This window comes from Dendrobates tinctorius, unplaced genomic scaffold (assembly GCF_039654945.1).
Source record: "Dendrobates tinctorius isolate UK_male_01 unplaced genomic scaffold, ASM3965494v1 ptg000226l, whole genome shotgun sequence".
Classification (NCBI taxonomy): domain Eukaryota; kingdom Metazoa; phylum Chordata; class Amphibia; order Anura; family Dendrobatidae; genus Dendrobates; species Dendrobates tinctorius.
This window is the reverse complement of record NW_027361893.1, coordinates 4160391-4182140: the sequence shown is the minus strand read 5'-3', so window position 1 is coordinate 4182140 and position 21750 is coordinate 4160391. Positions and strand designations below refer to the sequence as shown.

At 41.6% G+C, this 21750-nt stretch overlaps 1 protein-coding gene and 1 pseudogene across 1 annotated transcript in view; one reads left to right on the top strand and one right to left on the bottom strand.

Moving 5' to 3' along the window:
* The window catches only part of LOC141059241 (uncharacterized), a 464918-nt gene that overhangs the window by 327754 nt on the left and 115414 nt on the right, over nt 1-21750 (top strand). The gene's annotated exons all lie outside the window — the stretch shown is intronic.
* Nucleotides 2879-13970, bottom strand: LOC141059332 (uncharacterized; annotated as a pseudogene).

Sequence of the window (21750 nt, the reverse complement as noted above, 5' to 3'; positions counted from 1 at the left end):
AAACTATTTTAGCTCCTAGCCGACTCAAAACAATTCTATCGGATAAAACAGGTCATCCAATTAATAAGCCAAAGGGTATTTTTAAATGATACTCCAAGAACTGTCTTTGCTGTAGATCTATCAATCATGGCACAACGACTATTTTCTCGACCTCTATAGGTGAGGCTTTTTCTATAAATCAATTTCTTACATGTAGCACTGAATTTGTAATTTGGGTTATTGACTGCATCTGCAGGAAACAATACGTTGGTTGGGCCACACAGGCACTCCATAATTGAAGGAATTCTCATAGATCAAATATACGAAATGGCTTTTGGAAACACGGCCTTTCAAGGCACTGTGAATTAAAACATAATAAAGAATATAAACACCTAGAAATCAGCCCAATAGAACACATCCCAACAGAAACACCCAATCATGTACAAAGCCTGAATAGGAAAGAAATATACTGGATGTATAAATTAAACACCCTGAAACCCCATGGACTCAACGAGATAACTGAGGCTTTTCTCTAGTGGCATGCATCATTGAATCTGCAGAAAATTCAGTAATAAAAATAGCACAAATTAAATTATTTTAAAGGTATATAACATAAGAAAACTTTTGACTTTTAATAATGATCTATATTAAAGGAAGTTTTAAATATTATTAATTTATTAGGTAAACTGTAATCTTGACTCTGATTCAGATGATCCTCTCACCCGTACTAATCAGCCAGTATCAGACAGAATAGCTGGCAAGGTAGCGAAGCAGGACACTGAACATGTTTTTTGACAATTGCATCAAGGGTTCAATACCAAAGCAAAACTCCTATGTATTTTTAATAAGATATTTTTCTTTTTTCTGTTATAATCTTTTTTGGACCATTTCTAACAAGCATATGTAATCTATTGTATGTGAATTTTTATTAATCTTGCACATTTAACACAAAAAGACCAGATACGCTCACATTGAACTTGGACACAACCTGAATCGGCAGGTGGTATCTTTTTGCCGCCTAGATTCAAGACGTGCACCTACAAGAATCCACCGGTGTATCTACTATGTACATGTGGTCCTTCATTTTCCTGTGGAAGAAGTTCCTGTAACTTCGAAACGCATAGAATAAAGCCACAATTTCTCATTACACCACACATGGGCTGAAGTCTCTTCAATCGTTCAGCAGCGCAGAGGATCTTCACTAAATAATTCTTCTGGATAAGAGTCAGGTTACATCGTAACCCATGGATCTGCAGCAGCTGTAACTACATGCGAAAAAGAAGCCTAAACAGGTTAGCACAATCTAACACCTATACCCCTACTTTTATGTGGATAAAACCCTATTTTGGTGCCATATTCTCTCCCCAGCACATTTTTTTAACCTCATAAAATGACAGTGGTCAGAACTGTAAAAATTGGCCTGGTCATTAAGCTGCAAATTGGCTCTGTCACTAAAGGGTTAAGTAAAATTCCATTGTTCAATTACCCTGCATCACTGTCTTCTAAAGATAGTAGACAGTAAGTTGTAGAAGCTGATATAAGAGGCAAACATTAGCTATTCAAAATTCATCAATGACCAACTGAAGAACAAACGCATAAATTCAAAACTCAACATATAGATAACAGTCTATTCCTCCTGGCTAACAGAAAATAAACGTGTGGATAATTAAAATAAATGCTGTGTCGTCACACCAGATTTATATTTTTTTTTTGTTTGGCTGCTGTCACACACAGAGACGCTTTTTATTGCAAAAATTGCATCGCCATATTTTGAGAGCTATAATTTGTCCTTAGTTTTGCTGACAGACTCATGTGAGGGCTTGTTTTTTGCAGGACGAGTTGACATTTACTTGTATAATTTTTGGACACATGACATTTTTTGATCTGTTTTAATACACGATTTTTGGAAGGCAGAATGAACAAAAAAAAGTAATTATTGTTTTTTTTATGCTGCTCCGCATATAGTAAAATTGATAAAGCAGTTTTATTCTTTGTATCTGTACTATTACAGCAATATCTCATTTATATTATTTATGTTTTAATGCTTTTACACAATAAAAACTATTTTATTAAAAAAAATTGCTTGGTTTTGAGAGCTATAACTTTCTTAATTTTCTGCTGAGGGACCCATATGGCGGTTTGTTTTTTGCAAGACAAGATAACATTTTCAGTTGTATAATTTTTATATACATTGCTTTTTTTTTTTATTGTGGATTTTTCCACTTTTTGTTCAGCAATATGATAAAGCATGTTTTTTTTGCCTTTTTTTGTTTGTTTTTACAGTGTTCACTGAAGGGGACAGTTTCATGTGGACTAGTGGAACAGTTTTATAGGTCGGGTCGTTCCAGGAGAGGAGATACCAAATAAGTGTACTTTGTATTTTATCTTAAACATAAACAAATGTATTTATTGGATTAATATTTTTTCTTTTTTTTGTTCTTTATCTTGAGATTGTTTAAAAAAAAAAATATTTGTACAATTTATTAACTTATTTATTTATTTTTTTTTTACTCTTTTACATTGTCCCCGGACGGGACATTAACTGTATAACAGCAGATCACTGATCTAGCTGGTCACAGCACCAAATCTATATGGCGGTTTGCGGGAACACAGCTCCTGCGGCGCCTTATATATGCAGCGCAAGTCGGGAAACGATGCTGTCTATGAATGGACAATGAGCCAAGTTGTGCCCTTTCACATACTCGTCTCAGACAATAGGAAATATTCCTTCTACTACAGACCATTTGCTATCCCCCTCTAAGCTAAGAATACAGGAGCCAATGGGCCAGGATTGACACCTACCTCCAGCAAAAGCGCCTTTGTGCTTACAATACTGGTATATCCAGTTTCACTCTTATGTCAACTAAATGTAACTCTACTGCCTTAGTGATTTCCATTATTATTTATTTCCTTCACACTCTACATGAGCTTTTAGATGATGATGAAGAAGATATGATTCCCAGGAGTAACATTTCCCACATTCTGAACATAAAAAAAGGTTTCTACCCTGTATGAGTTCTCTGATGTGCTCCAAGCTTTGAACTGGTAGCATAACATTTCCCACATTCTGGACATGAATATGGCTTCTCTCCTGTGTGAATTCTCTCATGCTTAAGAAGATATGATTTGTAGTTAAAACATTTCCTGCATTCTTGACATAAATGTGGCTTCTCCCCTGTGTGATTTCTCTGATGTACACGGAAATGTGATTTCTGGTTAAAACATTTCCCACATTCTGGACATGAATATGGCTTCTCTCCTGTGTGGATTCTTCGATGTTTAACAAGATCTGATCTCTGGATAAAACATTTTCCACATTCTGGACATGAATATGGCTTCTCTCCTGTGTGGATTCTTCGATGTTTAACAAGATCGGATCTCTGGATAAAACATTTCCCACATTCTGGACATGAATATGGCTTCTCTCCTGTATGGATTCTTTGATGTTTAACAAGATCTGATCTGTGGATAAAACTTTTCCCACATTCCAAACATGAAAATGACTTTTCTCCTGTGTGAATTCTTTGATGATTGACAAGACATGATTTCTCTGTAAAACATTTCCCACATTCTGAACATGAAAATGGCTTCTCCCCTGTGTGAATTCTCTCATGTGTAAGCAATTTAGATTTATATTTAAAATATTTCCCACATTCTGCACAGCAAAATTGTTTCTTCTCTGTGGGAATTATTTGATATTCAAAAATCACTTTTGCTGCTTTCATTTTGCTTAACAGTCCGTGATGAATCCAAACAGGTGACTGACTGAAGAGGCTCTGATGCTTGATTTTTTCTCTGAAGGGCTGGAAATACAGCTGGAATAATGGCATGCTTTTCATAGGTATCTGGCTTGACACCACAGTCATCTGCCAAGAACAAAACTGATTTTATTATATTTCAGTATAAATGCCTTATATTTTATGCAATTTCTATATACATAATTCTATACAACTCAAAGTATAATGAAACTATAACCTAAGACAGTGGTGAGCCACCTGTTCACAAATCCCATGGTACTGAACCTCTAAAGTACAATAGACAAACATAATACACAAACGCAGAAAAGTTTGAAGCAATAAAGAGAGGAATAAAAATAAGCTTTATTACATTACAATCTATAGCAACAAAAAAAATATACACCATAAAAATATGTAAGGTTCTTAAAGGGGTACTCCCATCTCTGATCATCCATCCCAATATGTAATAGGTGTAATAATAATATTAGGAAATATGCAGTATAGTTCTTCTAACTCGCTATGTTGCTCACTCCATTTGCAGAGCATTGCATTAGCTGGTTATCCACAAGAAGAAGAAAGTTCGTTCGGCACACCGGCATAAATGAAAAAAAAAACTTTATTAGGCTAATATGCCATATTAAAATGCAAAACACACCTGACGCGTTTCTGGTGCACAAAGGCACCCTTAGTCATAGGTAAATAAAAACAATATGCGTAGAAAAATATATACAGGTTACAAACCAATCACAAAGCTTGCAATTAATTACAAAAAGTGGCAACACATGAAAGGAAAAGTGAGCGGTTCCTTGCAATGATACAGATCACTCCAGGATTGAAGTTCCCAAGGAAAAAAATAAATAAATAAATCATACAGTCAAACATATAATTAGTCGATATTAGACAGATCATACTTGAATTTTATACAACTGGAGAATTTAATTGTACATAGAGAAAAAAAATATAAAAAAAAAAAAAAAAAAAATTTTTTTTACAATAATATAAATGGATCTATCTAAAAGTAATTAAATAACTCCAAAATGATCTTCCAAGGGAAAATGGATTTTCTGCGCAGAAATAAATGATTTCATGCAAAGGGTGTGAATGAGTGCCTACGGACAATATATAGAATTAGTCACAAAAAAAAAACCGTTTTTTTTTTTTACTTAAAAAATAATTTATAGCTATGCAGGAATAAAAGGTTCCATGCAAGAGGTGTGAATGAGTGCCTACAAACAGTATATAAACTTGGTGACAATCAAATGGAATTTTTAGCACATAAAAAATAAAAAATAAGTTATAGACACATAGCAATCAATGGTGGAACTATTGCAGAATGCTTGATAAACATATGAATAAAATAGGAGCTATGAGGTAAATTCTATGCTTTCCCACTATAACAAAATAAATGCACAAAATAAACTAAACGCGGATCAAAGTAAGATTATTTTTGCTAGAAAAAACTAATAAGTACATAAATTTAATTAATAAATATAGAGCAAATCGTTCCTAAAATTCATACCGTTTGGAGATTTAGGCCGGGGTCACACTAGCGATTAAATCGGACGAATGCAATGCGATAAAAAAAATTAAAAAAAATCGCATTGCATTCGTCCCAGTGTTATTCTATGGGGCAGCTAACATCATGCGATTTTTGATCGGATCCGATCCTCGGACCGAAACAATTGCAGCATGCTGCGATTGTCACCAATTTTCGGATCGGATTCGACAATGCAAGTCTATGGGGGCGAGAAAAAATTGGATTGCAAATTAACCCGATGTGTGAGTTGCGGTAAAATCGCACCAAAAGCCGGCAATTTTTTTTTTTCAAATACAGTAAAATCACAGAGACGGGTTAAATAAAGAAACGAATTAATAGATCTAGACACACACATATATATATATATTTTAGACATGTCATAGAGACACATTTATATATATATTTCGAATTCATACAGTTCATCATAGCAGTATAGCCGCAGAAACATTTGCCGGCTTTTGTACAATTATTCTCCTGCCCGACATGAAATGACACATGGTTTACATATAGTTAACCATTTCATTTCATGTTTTTTTTTTTATGTCTATCACTATTAATTATATGAGGGTTTGTGGGTAAAATTATGGAGTTGTAGGGGTTCATTTAAGGGGTTAATTCGTTGTATTAAATTGCGGGGACTCCCTGCAGCCTCAGTGACGTCAGCTGGGAGTCCCAGCAATTTAATACAACGAATTAACCCCTTAAATGAATTCGTTTGTGTGGGGAAACCTGTCATTGGGCTCCATTATATGTCCATTTAGCTATCCTGCGAGAAAATCTCGCCAGACGGATGTCAAAAGGATCCTTACATGCGATTAAAATCGCATCGATGAAGAAAAATCGCATCAAAAACGGATCACTGGTTAAGATACCTTTGTGCAATTTCGGAGCGTTAAAATGGGACCTTTTTTTAATCGTTGTGTGTGACTCCAGCCTTAGTGTCTAATTTTAATATCCAAAAAGCTTCACGTATATTTAATAGCTTGTGTCTGTCACCACCTCGTGCAGGAGCTTTAACCTTTTCTAGACCATAGAAGGCAAATGAATCCATATTGCTATGATGAGCATGAACGAAGTGTTTTACCGCTCCTGAATAGGAAGCGTTTCTTTGTTCTATATTTCTGATATGTTCGGCTATTCTTTTTTTTAGTTTGCGTCTAGTACAGCCGATATACTGAATCTTACACTCTGTGCAACAAATGCAATAAACGACAAACTGGCTGTCACAATTGATAAAAGATGTAATTTGTTGAGAAAAACCTTGGTAGGAAAAAATAAATTTGGATTTGTCTATTGCATATGTGCAAACATTGCACCTGGAACCAGCACATTTGTAAAATCCAGTGGGAGTCATCCAAGTACGAATTTTTTCTGGTGATTTTAAAAGACTGGGAGAAAGATAATTCGCCAAACTGGTTCCCCTTCGGGCAACATAACGGCAGCCAGATTGTATGATTTGTCTTAATTTAGTGTCTTGGTTTGTGACGGGCAGATATTTTTTCACAATTTCTTTAATTTGATTGAATTGGGGGCTGAATGGCGTTGAAAAAGTCACCATATGATCAGCACAAGCTGAGGATTTTTCCTTTAAACTGGTAAATCTTGGTTTGTTCATCACTTTGTGGAATGCATTGCTGACAATTTGATAATTGTAACCTCGATCAAAAAGATGTTTTTTTCTGACTTTACTTTCTTGTAAAAACAAGGCATTGTCTGAACATAAACGTTTAGCCCTATTGAATTCCCCATAAGGGATGGACTGGATGGTATGTTGGGGATGACATGAAGAAGAAAGTAAAAGTGAATTACCTGCAGTTTCCTTTCTATAAATGGTAGTGTGAACTTTGCCATCCATGGTTACTACCACTCGCGTAGTGACTTAGTTGCTAGTGGTCATAACCATGGATACCTAAGCTACTGCAATACCCTGAACATAAGGTAAGCGACAAAGAATCAGGAAAACTATACCACATTTCTAATTGGAAGTATTTGCTATTATTATTACACCTAATATATTTTGGGATAGGATCTTGGAAATGAGCATACCCCCTTAAAGCCTCCTTTACACATCAGTGTGTCCGGTACATGTGGCAACAGTTTTCATACTCACCAGAGACACTTAAACACGTAGACCCATTCAAGTGCATGAATCTGTGCACATGTCAGTGTGTTTCCCCGGACCGTGTATCTGTGGGCAAGGCACGCTGATATGACTGTTTTTTTAGCAGAACGGGCCACAAAATGACTCGCACACATGGACGACATCCTTGTGTCATCAGTTTGACATGTACCGGCATCTGGGAATCAGCAGTACTGTTCGCACTGATCCCTGTCTCCAGGTGTTGAAAACAGCTCACATCATTGTACCCTGCTCTGCCTGTGATCAGCACAAGCAGGGGACTATGTTGAGAGTTGTATTTGGCCCCTGCTGTCTACATAATTTTACTCTAAGTATAAAATAAAAATAAAAAAATCACATTATATTCACCTTAACACCTAATCCAGTGAAGCCATTACCCCCAGTAAAGAAATGAAAAAACAACAACAATATCCCTCACCTGTCCAAAGCTGAAAGAATCCAAAATGTCCCACGTCATAATCCATCTGTGCAACATTTGCATATCAGCTGTGATACAGTGTCCGGCTTTGTTGTAAATGGCCGGTATGTGTCGCAGTGGAGGAGGTCCTCTGCGCTGTAAGCCTGTTATGTTGCTCTGGGACCTGTAGTTCCATGAGCCTTGTTTTTGTTTATACTAGGGGGGCTTACAGGGTTAGCCGGAGAGCTGGGCTGGCTAACCACACACATCTCCCACAAAAACAAATGCGCCATTTTCCGAGATTCGTAGCATCTCCATTTGTCGAGATCTCGGGTTGGGTGAGGGCTTATTTTTTGGTGTGCCTAGCTGACGTTTTTAATTATACCATTTTGGTGCAGATACAATCTTTTGATTGCCAGTTATTGCATTTTAATGCAATGTTGTGGCAACCAAAAAATGTAATTCTGGCATTTTGACTTTTTTTCTCGCTACGCCATTTAGCGATCAGCTAAATCCTTTTTTTGTTGCTAGATCGGGCGATTCTGAAAGCCAACCATGTGAATGTTTGATTTTTTTAATTTTATTTTGAATGGGGAACAAGGTGGAAGGATTTACACTTATTTTTTTTATTTTTTTAAATTTATTTATTTTTTTACTTTTGGCATGCTTCAATAGGCTCCATGGGAGACTAGAAGCTGCCATAACTCGATTGGCCCTGGTACATACAGGCGATGATCAGATCGCCTGTATGTAGCAGAATATTGCAAGCCGGCAGTGACAACCATAGAGGTCTCCACGAGACCTCTGGTTGTCATGCCAACCCATCAGTGACCCAAGATCGTCACCAATGGGCGGATTTCCGGTCCGATGGCCAGAAGCGTGTTAAATGCTGCTGTCAGAGTTTGACAGAAGCGTTTAAAAGGTTAATAGCCATGGGTGGATCGAGATTCCACCTGTGGCTGTTCCAGGCACATGTCAGCTGTACAAAACAGTTGACATATCCTGGGAAAAATGTGAGCTCACCGCCGGACTAGTACGGCACATGTTGCGAAGGGGTTAAAGTAAACCGGTCAGCAGAAATATCGTTGTTAACCTGCAGATATTAAATCAATCTGCAGGTTAACAGTTATTATGCAGCCTTGGTGTCCGCACACAGCCGAATGCAGAGGGGAGAAAATTACCGTATCTTTATTCTTAGCAGTATGGTCATTTCCAAAAAGTTTGCTCATTTTTGCTTCAAGATAAGTGTTCATTCTTCCCAAGTGAGCTCATACAAGAAACACATCACGTAAAGTAGGGTATCAATAATTAATTGTGTACAGAAGGTATAGAGCAGAGGTCTCAAACTGCATTCCTCAAGGGCTGCAAACAGGTCATGTTTTCAGAATTTCCTTGTTTCGCACAGGTGATAATTTAACAACATTCACTATTTGTTAGCCATTAAAAGGTATCATACCCACAAGATTCCTATTTTGTTTCTCTCACTGAGAGCACTTTATATAATTTAATCACCTGCACAGATAATGATTCCAGCACCTTGTGCAATGCTAAGGAAATCTCAAAAACAGGCATGGTTTGCGACCCTCGAGGAATGCAGTTTGATACCCATGGTATAGAGAAACACCTTTGTACATAGAAGAACTTCATATCCTGTCATGTCACATCTAACCATGACTACTCTGTAATGTTCTTGTACTGGCATGCTCCTGCTCTGTCACTTTTCTAACCAGCCATCGCAATATAGTCCATGGTTGCGCTGGCGGAGACGCTGCACTAAATTCACAGGGTCACTTTGTTCAATGTGTAGGAGTCAAATTAGCCAATCTGCTATTACTAGAGCTAAGTTGTTACCCGGTTTTGAGTAGATTATTACCGGACCCTACTTCTAAATCCTTTCCTGATCGGCCTACATATTTCTTGTTGACCTCAAAACAGTTTGGCTTCTCACTTGACGGTCCTTCCAGGAATGGTACGGCCGGTAGAAATTCAAAAAATAATTACAGTACAATCTGTGACTTCTCTGCATTTAGTGGTCACTACTCACCTGGGTAGTCATATGTAGGAATCTCCTCTTTACACCGCTCATCACCCCTCACATATGTCTCTGTAGTATTAATACGGGTCAGATCTTCACCCTGAAACAAATATTGTAAAAGTCACAGACAGATGGAGAAGTCACATCTATGATCAGCTCTAATCCTGCCATCTCCACCGTTCTCATTACACAAGTATAAAACATATAATACTGGTGGATAAAACAAGACTGAGCACAAGACCTTCACAGCCGTCTACACATCATAGGGGAGATCTCATGATACCTTCTCTCCATCTACCTGAGGATCCTGAGGAACATTGGGATCTTCTTGTTTACAGACCTGTGGAAGAAGAGGACGGGGACATCTCTCTGGTGTTGTCCTCTTACTGGATAGAACTGGAGGAAACACATACAGGGACTGAATTCATTCTTTACTTACAGATAATTATAGGCCATGTGTATTTAGTCCTGTCTATTACCTGGTGATGTGAGGGGCTGGGGAACCTCCATCATGACGTTCTTGTACAGATCTTTGTGTCCTTCTAAATACTCCCACTCCTCCATGGAGAAATAGACGGCGACATCCTGACACCTTATAGGAACCTGACGCATATAAAGATACCGTCATCCCCCCAATCCCTTCATAGCATTACTGTATAATGTCCCAGCATTCCCAGCAGTGTCACCTCTCCAGTCAGCAGCTCAATCATCTTGTAGAAGAGTTCTAGGATCTTCTGGTCATTGATGTCCTCATATATCAGGGGGTGAGGTGGAAGTCCCGTGATTGGGCTCAGGGGTCTTCCCCATCTCTCAGACACAGGGTCCTGACAGCGCTCACTAGAGGTCTTCTTTACTACTGTGTAATCCTGGTCATGGAGAGATATCAAATCTTATGGAACTTATTTTTGGACTTCCATGCGCTGCTTGACATAATACATGATTGCAGTTATAATAGAAGATTACCGTATTTTTCGGACTATAAGACACACCGGACCATAAGACGCACCCCAATTTTCAGAAGGAAAATAGGGAAAAAAATAATAATGTGTCAAATGGGGGTCCGTCTTACAGTCCGAATTCAGCTTACCTGGGAAGGGATCCGGCACAGGTGGAGTAGTCGTCACAGGGGTCATTCAGTGGTCCAGGCTCGTGCGGTGGCGGCTCTGTGCTGGGGCAGGTTGATTATGCTGGGGCAGCTGCGCTGGGGCTGGGGCAGGTGGGCTGTGCTGGGGCAGATGGGCAGAGGCAGCTGTGCTGGGGCTGGGGCAGCTGTGCTGGGTCAGCTGTGCTGTGCTGAGCTGGGGCAGGTGGGCTCTGCGGTGCGTTGGTGGCGGCGGGCTGTGCTCCGGTGCAGGGGCGGTGGCTCCGCCGGCATTTCCTCGCAGCCCGGAGGCCCCTGCACATCCCTTGCTGGCCGCCGCCATGTTGCGGTAGCCTCCGGGAACATGGACGCCGGGAAGATGGCCGCCGGTCCGGGGACGGCGCATGCGCAGGTTCAGATCTCGTCCCGAACATGGACGCCGGCGGCCATCTTCCCGGCGTCCATGTTCCCGGAGGCCACCGCAACATGGCGGCGGCCAGCAAGGGATGTGCGGGGGCCTCCGGGCTGTGAGGAAATGCCGGCGTAGCCGCCGCCCCTGCACCGGAGCACAGCCCGCCGCCACCACCGCACCAGAGGTTGGTATATTGCGACCATAAGATGCACCCCCCTGTTGTGAGTTCATTTTCCCCTTCATTACTGAGGCCCGAGGAACCCCCTCTTCTGGTAAAGAAAGGTAGTGAACCTGATTGTCAAACACCTGAGGCTGATGATTGTGACTGGCTGAGTGGAGTTACGGACTGGATATAATGCTGCCGACGCCCTTCTGCCCTGCGGGTGATTTCTCTGTGGGATCCTTGGAGACCAGTCTGAATTCCGGCTCCTCCAAAGCTAAGTTTGCTGCTCGGCCTTTTGCTTTTGTGCTTTGACTTTGTTTTTGCTTTGTTTTTCTGGATTTCTGCCATTCCCTGCTGGGGTGTGCTGAATTCATTTAGCTCTGTCTTCTGGAAATACCTGAGTGCTGATTCAGTTTTTGAAGCCTAGCTGCTTCAGGGCCTTTTTCATAGCAGCTGGTTGGCTTATGTCTTTGATAGGGTTTTGGCAGATTGCAGACAGCAGCCTTCCTGTCCTTTCCTATCTAGGTAGTTTTGGGGCCCCGTCTTTGCTCAGTCTATCTTTCTGTCTGTGTTAGTATTTTCATCTTGCTTCACCGTCATTATATGTTGGGGGCTGCCTATTGCTTTGGGGTCTTTCTTTAGGCCTATGTATTTCTCCGACTGTGATCGAGGGGTCTAGGGCATCGTAGGAACCCCCCACGGCTACTGCTAGTTGTGTTGATAGGTTCAGGGGTCTGCAATCTGATAGTTGCCAACTTCTCTGGTTTTCTGGACTTAGCTTGTATTTCTGCTTTTGCCTCCTACGGTGACTCATTCATAACACCCCCCACAATTTTGGGGGAAAAAAGTGCGTCATATGGTCGGAAAAAGACGGTAGTAATTTATTCCCAACGCGTTTCGAAGTAAGAACTACTTCTTCCTCAGGGGATGACAGACATAAAAGAAATAGCGCTGTTTCCACACTAAATACACTCCAAATTTGAAAATTGGCGCTAAATTCTCTTGTGCAACCTTTATAAATCCTTTTTATATTTATTATAATTATTTAATTTTATCCGTTAAGTTTTACTTCTAAATTCTCATGTGTGACTTTTTGTTTTAAATTTCTGTGTGCAGTCAGATGCGATTTTATCATGTATTTAATTATTTATATTATTATATTTATAATATTTCCTGGAGTGATATGTGTTTGTGGAGGGAGCGATTGTGGTTTCTCCTGTGATGCCGACTTGGTTGTGGGTCGGATTCTTATTTTTGATGCTATAATGAGTTCTTGATATTTTGGCTAGTGAAAAGTTCATGGAGGTATTTATATACATACATAAAATACATATAGATTTATAATTTTTTTTTTTTTTTCATTTGAATTTTTGGAGCGATATTTTCTTGCATGGTGAGCGATCCTGGCTTCATCTGCAGCGCTTTCTCGGTTGTGAGTCGGATCCTTATCTTGGATGCCACAATTTGTGTTGAGCTTCTTGCCAGTGAAAAGTTAACTGATATATTCTTTTATGTGATCTGAGTCTTTCAGTAAGATCAAGCTTGCTGGTATAATTAGGAGAAATAAATTGACACACTTATCCTTATTGAAATATATATATATTTTTTTTTATTTCTCGGGTTGACACACAAATTCATATAAAATAAATTTTTTTATTAAATATATATTTATTTTTTTCTTTTTTAATATATATATTTTTAGGAGTGTCTTGTTTATACACTTATAAATTACTTTTCTTTCTTTGAGAGTTGTTCTTTTCCTGGTGTAGTGGATAAAGTGGTTTGCCGTTTGTTTCTTTTTCTATTCCCTTTTGCTTTTTTTCAGCATGCTCGCATTTTCTTTGATGTATTTTCGTTTTTTTCTTTTATTCTTTATCTGTAATATAATAAAGGAATTTTATCATGTAGAGATTAATGATTGTATTATTCTGTTTGATCCATTTCGTCATAGTATGAACTTTGACATCTTGTAAAAGAGCATGTGACTGTTGGCGCCAATTTTCAAGTTTGGAGTGTATTTAGTGTGGAAACAACGCTATTTCTTTTATGTCTGTCGTCCCCTGAGGAAGAAGTAGCTCTTACTTCGAAATGTGTTGGGAATAAATTATTAATCTTCTATTATAACTGCAATCGTGTATTATGTCAAGCAGCGCATGGAAGTTCAAAAATAAGTTCCATAAGATTTGATATATCAGCGGTCACTTGTTTGACCATTGGAAGTGCAGCAGCTGACTACCAATTTTATATGCGTGATCTCTCCTATAGCAGGTGAGTGGATTTCTTACATTTCTTAATATTATCATCGGATAAGACCCTGTTTGCGCTTCCAGAGTCCTCACCTCTCCAGTTCTGTCCATCTGTTATTTCCATAGATAAGAATGATGTAATGTGACGTCATCAGAATCTCTCACCTCTCCAGTAAGCCGGAAGAGGATCTCTAGGGCAAGCTGTAATATCCTCTCGGCCATCTTGTCGGTAGCCACCGTTAATGTTTAAAGTAAATTTTCTAGAGGATAATCATTATAACGATTGTATCTGCCAGGATCCTAAAGGGAAGGAAGATCAGCTGATGAAGAATCATACAAAATACCATGGGAAAACAAGATACAGGCGCAGTGATGCTGGTATAGTGCAAGGACAGGTGCACACCGTGTCTTTTCAGATGGACACGTCCTGTAACCAATCCGAAAAAGTGCAAGAGTTGGAATGCACAAAAATGAAAAACAACTTGCTGTTCATACTTTCCTTTCAACAACTTCTATTAACCCCTTCAGGTTTCTAAAGCTGCAAAACAGTTACAACAAGTGACTTGAAAACAGCAGTTAAGACGCCAAAAAAATCAAAAAAATGGCATCTCAGGAACCCATCCGTTCTGAGGACCAGAGACAGTGCCTATAGTGAGGTCACAAGACTCATTCTGTTACAAGTCCATGGAAAAAAAAAAAAAGATTGTCCAGGAAGGCATCCATGTGCAGTGTACGATACGGGGAGTAGACATGTGCGAACTTGTCGGAAAACGTTCCCCATTCTCAATTTCGGCATGAGTGTAGCACATTTGGATTCGTGTTCCCGAGCAAAGTTTGAAAACACTTTGGTATATGATCGCATTTCCAATAATGCTTTGTTAGGTGTCATGGGGTTACCGCAACAGAGAGTAGCCAGAACACTGCAACATCTGATTGCTCCTACTTTTGTGCTGAAAAGCACTTCTTTTTAATGGTGCTTATTTCTTTTGGCAGACCAGGGGTTAATCGACCATGTTGAAAACTCTGAGCTCTCAGCTGTGCTCGGTTAGCCACTCCGATGCCCTTTATAATCTGGGTCATGATTCAAACCCATGTCAGAGCTAGCATTTCTTTCATGGCTTAGGAGGAGACGTGTTCACATGAGGAGTTTTGGAGGAGATATCTGTGACCGTTTCGTGGTTTGCAAGTGTGGTAATTCCAGTGCATTCCAGTTTGTGTGGAGACTGCCATTGTTCAAACTCGGCCTGGATAGCAGTCCACAACTCTTAAGCTGTGTGACTGCCATTTCCAAGGCATATTAATTTAAACACTGCCTGATTGTGGTGAGACCGAGCTGCGTACTACGGAGGAAGGGGGGAAATGTTGGAATGCGTGTCTCATTAAGAGAGAGATTGAAGGTGCAGGTGGAGGCCCTGCAAGAGGTGGAGGAGGAAAAAGCAGTGGAGGAAGTGTTAGATACAGAGGTTTGTCCCACAAGCCTTGTACAAGGCTGTAGATGAGTGCGTCCCGCATGCTCTGTGACTCGAGTCAACCCTGGACTCTGATCTCTCCTTCAAAATACATATCCATGCTTTTTCCAACTCCTACGGACTACAACTGAAAAATACATGTATTTTCCGGATCCGTACTTTCCTTATTCAAGAATCTGCAAGAACCCTAGTCCATGCATTCATCATCTCCTGTCTCGACTACTGCAGGCTCCTGCTTTGTGCCCTCCCTCCTAACAGTCTTGTACCCCTCCAATCCATTTTAAACTCTGCTGCCCTACTAATCCACCTAACCCCCACCCACTATTTCCCAGCCTCTCCCCTATATCATTCCCTACACTGACACCCCATTACCCAGAGACTCTAGTTCAAAATCCTAACCATGGCATACAAAGCTATTCAAAACCTGTGTCCTCCATACATCTGTGACATAGTCGCTCAGTACTTACCTGCAGGCAACCTCCAATCCTCATAAGATCTCCTTCTCTACTCCCCTCTTATCTCTTCTTAATATAATTGCATTCAAGATATCTCCAGTGCATCCCCCCTATTCTGGAACTCTCTACCCCAACATACCATACTCTTGTCTACTGTAGAAACCTTCAAAAGGAACCTGAGGAACCACCTCTTCTGACAAGCCTACAACCTGCAGTAACCATCTCTCCACCATACCGCTGTACAAGCAGATTCATCCTCACCTATTGTATCCTCACTCAGCCCTTGTAGACTGTGATCCCTCACGGGCAAGGTCCTCTCTCCTTCTGCATCAGTCGGTGACGTGTATTGTTTAAGATTATTGTACTTGTTTTTATTATGTACACCCCTGTACACATAAATGGTGCTATAACAAATACTACTACTAAGCGGCTGCCAAAGAAAGGGAGTGGAGTAGCCCATCCAGTAACAGAAAATGTCAAAATGCTGCACAATTATACTATTCCTACTGTGAGGAAATTGATGCCACTTTGGGCAGGTGTGACAATCTTCTGATATATGGAGACTCCAAAGGATCTAGTGACGTAGTGTAGACTGTTATTCACCATTGCTGTCTCCTCAGATTGTCAGCTCTTGTGATCAGACCCCTGGTTCTCGCTCCGGTCTCTCCTGTACAGTGAGGCCTCATTATACACCTGTATAAGGATCTAATGACGCAGTGTGGACTGTTATTCAGCATTGTTGTCTCTTCAGATTGTCAGCTCTTGTGATCAGGCCTCTGCTCCTCGCTCCGGTCTCTCCTGTACAGTGAGGCCTCATTATACCCCTGTATAAGGATCTAGTGACGCAGTGTAGACTGTTATTCAGCATTGCTGTTTCCTCAGATTGTCAGCTCTTGTGATCAGGCCCCTGCTCCTCGCTCCGGTCTCTCCTGTACAGTGAGGCCTCATTATACCCCTGTATAGGCCTCATTATACTCCTGTATAAGGATCTAGTGACGCAGTGTAGACTGTTATTCAGCATTGCTGTTTCCTCAGATTGTCAGCTCTTGTGATCAGGCCCCGGCTCCTCGCTCCGGTCTCCTGTACAGTGAGGCCTCATTCTACACCTGTATCAGTATCTAGTGACGCAGTGTAGACTGTTATTCAGCATTGCTGTGTCCTCAGATTGTCAGCTCTTATGATCAGGCCCCGGCTCCTTGCTCCGGTCTCCTGTACAGTGAGGCCTCATTATACCCCTGTATAAGGATCTAGTGACGCAGTGTAGACTGTTATTCACCACTGCTGTCTCCTCAGATTGTCAGCTCTTGTGATCAGGCCCCTGCTCCTCGCTCCGGTCTCTCCTGTACAGTGAGGCCTCATTATACTCCTGCATAAGGATCTAGTCACGCAGTGTAGACTGTTATTCAGCATTGCTGTGTCCTCAGATTGTCAGCTCTTGTGATCAGGCCCCGGCTCCTCGCTCCGGTCTCCTGTACAGTGAGGCCTCATTATACCCCTGTATCAGTATCTAGTGACGCAGCGTAGACTGTTATTCAGCATTACTGTGTCCTCAGATTGTCAGTTCTTGTGATCAGGCCCCCGCTCCTTGCTCCGGTCTCTCCTGTACAGTGAGGCCTCATTATACACCTGTATAAGGATCTAGTGACGCATTGTAGACTGTTATTCAGCATTGCTGCTTCCTCAGATTGTCAGCTCTTGTGATCAGGCCCCGGCTCCTCGCTCCGGTCTCCTGTACAGTGAGGCCTCATTCTACACCTGTATCAGTATCTAGTGACGCAGTGTAGACTGTTATTCAGCATTGCTGTGTCCTCAGATTGTCAGCTCTTATGATCAGGCCCCGGCTCCTTGCTCCGGTCTCCTGTACAGTGAGGCCTCATTATACCCCTGTATAAGGATCTAGTGATGCAGTGTAGACTGTTATTCAGCATTGCTGTCTCCTCAGATTGTCAGCTCTAGTGATTAGGCCCCTGCTCCTCGCTCCAGTCTCTCCTGTACAGTGAGGCCTCATTATACCCCTGTATAGGGATCTAGTGACGCAGTGTAGACTGTTATTCAGCATTGCTGTTTCCTTAGATTGTCAGCTCTTGTGATCAGGCCCCGGCTCCTCGCTCTGGTCTCTCCTGTACAGTGAGGCCTCATTATACCCCTGTATAAGTATGTAGTGACGCAGTGCAGACTGTTATTCAGCATTGCTGTTTCCTCAGATAGTCAGCTCTTGTGCTCAGGCCCCTGCTCCTCGCTCGGGTCTCTCCTGTACAGTGAGGGCCTCATTATACCCCTGTATAAGGATCTAGTGACGCAGTGTAGACTGTTATTCAGCATTGCTGCTTCCTCAGATTGTCAGCTCTTGTGATCAGGCCCCTGCTCCTCGCTCTGGTCTCTACTGTACAGTGAGTACCCATTATACCCCTGTATAAGGATCTAGTGATGCAGTGTAGACTGTTATTCAGTATTGCTGTGTCCTCAGATGGTCAGCTCTTGTGATCAGGCCTCTGCTCCTCGCTCCAGTCTCTCCTGTACAGTGAGGCCTCATTATACCCCTGTATAAGGATCTAGTGACGCAGTGTAGACTGTTATTCAGCATTGCTGTTTCCTCAGATTGTCAGCTCTTGTGATCAGGCCCCGGCTCCTCGCTCCGGTCTCCTGTACAGTGAGGCCTCATTATACCCCTGTATCAGTATCTAGTGACGCAGTGTAGACTGTTATTCAGCATTACTGTGTCCTCAGATTGTCAGTTCTTGTGATCAGGCCCCCGCTCCTTGCTCCGGTCTCTCCTGTACAGTGAGGCCTCATTCTCCACCTGTATAAGGATCTAGTGACGCAGTGTAGACTGTTATTCAGCATTGCTGTTTCCTAAGATTGTCAGCTCTTGTGATCAGGCCCCGGCTCCTCGCTCCTGTCTCTCCTGTACAGTGAGGCCTCATTATACACCTGTATAAGGATCTAGTGACGCATTGTAGACTGTTATTCAGCATTGCTGCTTCCTCAGATTGTCAGCTCTTGTGATCAGGACCCGGCTCCTCGCTCCGGTCTCCTGTACAGTGAGGCCTCATTCTACACCTTTATCAGTATCTAGTGACGCAGTGTAGACTGTTATTCAGCATTGCTGTGTCCTCAGATTGTCAGCTCTTATGATCAGGCCCCGGCTCCTTGCTCCGGTCTCCTGTACAGTGAGGCCTCATTATACCCCTGTATAAGGATCTAGTGATGCAGTGTAGACTGTTATTCAGCATTGCTGTCTCCTCAGATTGTCAGCTCTAGTGATCAGGCCCTTGCTCCTCGCTCCAGTCTCTCCTGTACAGTGAGGCCTCATTATACCCCTGTATAAGGATCTAGTGACGCAGTGTAGACTGTTATTCAGCATTGCTGTTTCCTTAGATTGTCAGCTCTTGTGATCAGGCCCCGGCTCCTCGCTCTGGTCTCTCCTGTACAGTGAGGCCTCATTATACCCCTGTATAAGTATGTAGTGACGCAGTGCAGACTGTTATTCAGCATTGCTGTTTCCTCAGATAGTCAGCTCTTGTGATCAGGCCCCTGCTCCTCGCTCCGGTCTCTCCTGTACAGTGAGGCCTCATTATACCCCTGTATAAGGATCTAGTGACGCAGTGTAGACTGTTATTCAGCATTGCTGCTTCCTCAGATTGTCAGCTCTTGTGATCAGGCCCCTGCTCCTCGCTCCAGTCTCTCCTGTACAGTGAGGCCTCATTATACACCTGTATAAGGATCTAGTGACACAGTGTAGACTGTTATTCAGCATTGCTGTTTCCTCAGATTGTCAGCTCTTGTGATCAGGCCCCCGCTCCTCGCTCCAGTCTCTCCTGTACAGTGAGGCCTCATTATACCCCTACATAAGGATCTAGTGATGCAGTGTAGACTGTTATTCAGCATTGCTGTTTTCTTAGATTGTCAGCTCTTGTGATCAGGCCCCGGCTCCTCGCTCCGGTCTATCCTGTACAGTGAGGCCTCATTATACACCTGTATAAGGATCTAGTGATGCAGTGCAGACTGTTGTAATGTATAATAATTAGATCTGTCTCTTTAAGCAAGCCAGACTTATGGGACTTGGGGGGTGGAGACAAGAGGGAGAAGGGAAGTTTCAGTTTCACTTCTGTGTAGCATGGGGAATGCAAGTGTTATGCTGTGTGCTGGAGGACGAAGAATAAAACATATCTAAAGTTTAATACCTTGAATTCTTCATAACGTGTGGATATTACAACTGGCGACGAGGATGGGATATAATCACCTACTGCTGTGAGTACGGACTCTATTTTACCGCTTCACACGCCAGCACCACTGAGAGACTCTATCATGGCTGACTACTTGCACACATTCCCACAGTTTGATATGACTGATGTCATTAATCTCTCCCATAACTGGAGAAAATGGCTAAACAGATTTGAGAATTTCCTAGAAGCCATGGACATAAAGGAGGAGAAAAGAAAGAGAGCTTTGCTCCTGCATTGTGCAGGCACAGGAGTCTATGATATATACAGTACGTTACCTGCAGCAGAAACAGACACATACAGCAACTGCACTAAAGCTCTCACTGGCTACTTCAACCCCAAATAGAACATCAGATATGAAAGATATAAATTCAGGATTGCCAAGCAGCTTCCAGAAGAGTCCATAGACACTTATGTCACACGGCTGAAAGAGTTAGCACATGAATGTGCCTTTACAGATGTAGATGATGAAATCCTAACTCAAATAATTGTCACCTGCTCGTCTAATAACCTAAGGCGTAAGGCTCTGCAGCAGGATATCTCTCTACATGATTTGCTCAAAATGGCCCGTGCTATAGAAATAGCAGATCATCAGGCTACCGTAATGGAGAATGGGGATAAATTACATGTGCATAATCTCAAACAGAAAAATTTACCAGACAAACAAGCCCAGACACAGAAGAAATGTTATAGATGTGGACAGGATTTCCCTCACCACCAGAACAAATGTCCAGCTATGGGACAAACCTGCAGTAAATGTGGAAAAGGGAATCATTTTGCAGCTGTTTGCAAATCAGCGCACTACAAGCCTCCGCTGCCTATGACAAAACCTGCAGATGTAAAAGTGATAAATCAGGACACAGAAGAAATGTCTGCGACTGAGAACTATGTGTTCACTACCTCTGTCACTGGTTCAGTACAGTCTCCCTGTGTTACACTCTCAATCTGCAACACTGACATTACCTTTACAATAGATACAGGAGCTTCAGTGGATATCATAGATGGCACTACATATGAACAATTGAAAACAAGGCCAGTCTTACAACAAGTGCAGACTAAAATTTTTCCTTATGGATCTAAAACACCTCTAGCTATAATGGGACAATTTGATGCTGAAATTAGATATAAAGAAAACAGGCAGAAAACCACTTTCCACACATTACAAGGATCGGGAGGATGTCTTCTCAGCTATCACACTGCCTTGGAGCTCGGGCTCATCCAGATTATTCATACCATAACTGACCCTGCGGATATGGATGTACAAACTATGGTGAACAGCTTTCCCTCCCTATTTAGTGGTTTGGGAAAACTAAAGGACTCTCAAGTACACCTTCATGTGGATGACAATGTTCGTCCAGTAGCCCAGCCTCACAGGCGTATTCCATTTCACCTGAGACAGAAGGTAGAAAAGGAACTCCAATTGCTCATGGATGAGGACGTTATTGAAACTGTTACTGGTCCCACTCCGTGGGTCTCTCCACTTGTGGTAGTTCCAAAACCAAAGACTCCTGATCAAGTGAGACTGTGTGTTGACATGCGCCTGCCCAACACCGCTATCCAGAGGGAAAGACATATCTCACCTACGATTGATGACATTATTCATTTATTAAATGGAGCCACCGTCTTTTCAAAGCTCGACCTCAATAAGGGATATCATCAATTAGAACTGAGTCCAGAGTCCCGATATTTGACCAGATTTTCCACTCATGTGGGCCTCAGAAGATACAAAAGATTGACTTTTGGAGTCTGCTCAGCAGCAGAAATTTTTCAGGATGCAATAAGGAGTGTCATTCAACACATCCCAAATGCCTTTAATTACAGTGATGACATATTGGTTTTTGGTAAAAAAGCTGAGCATAATCGTGCTCTATATGCT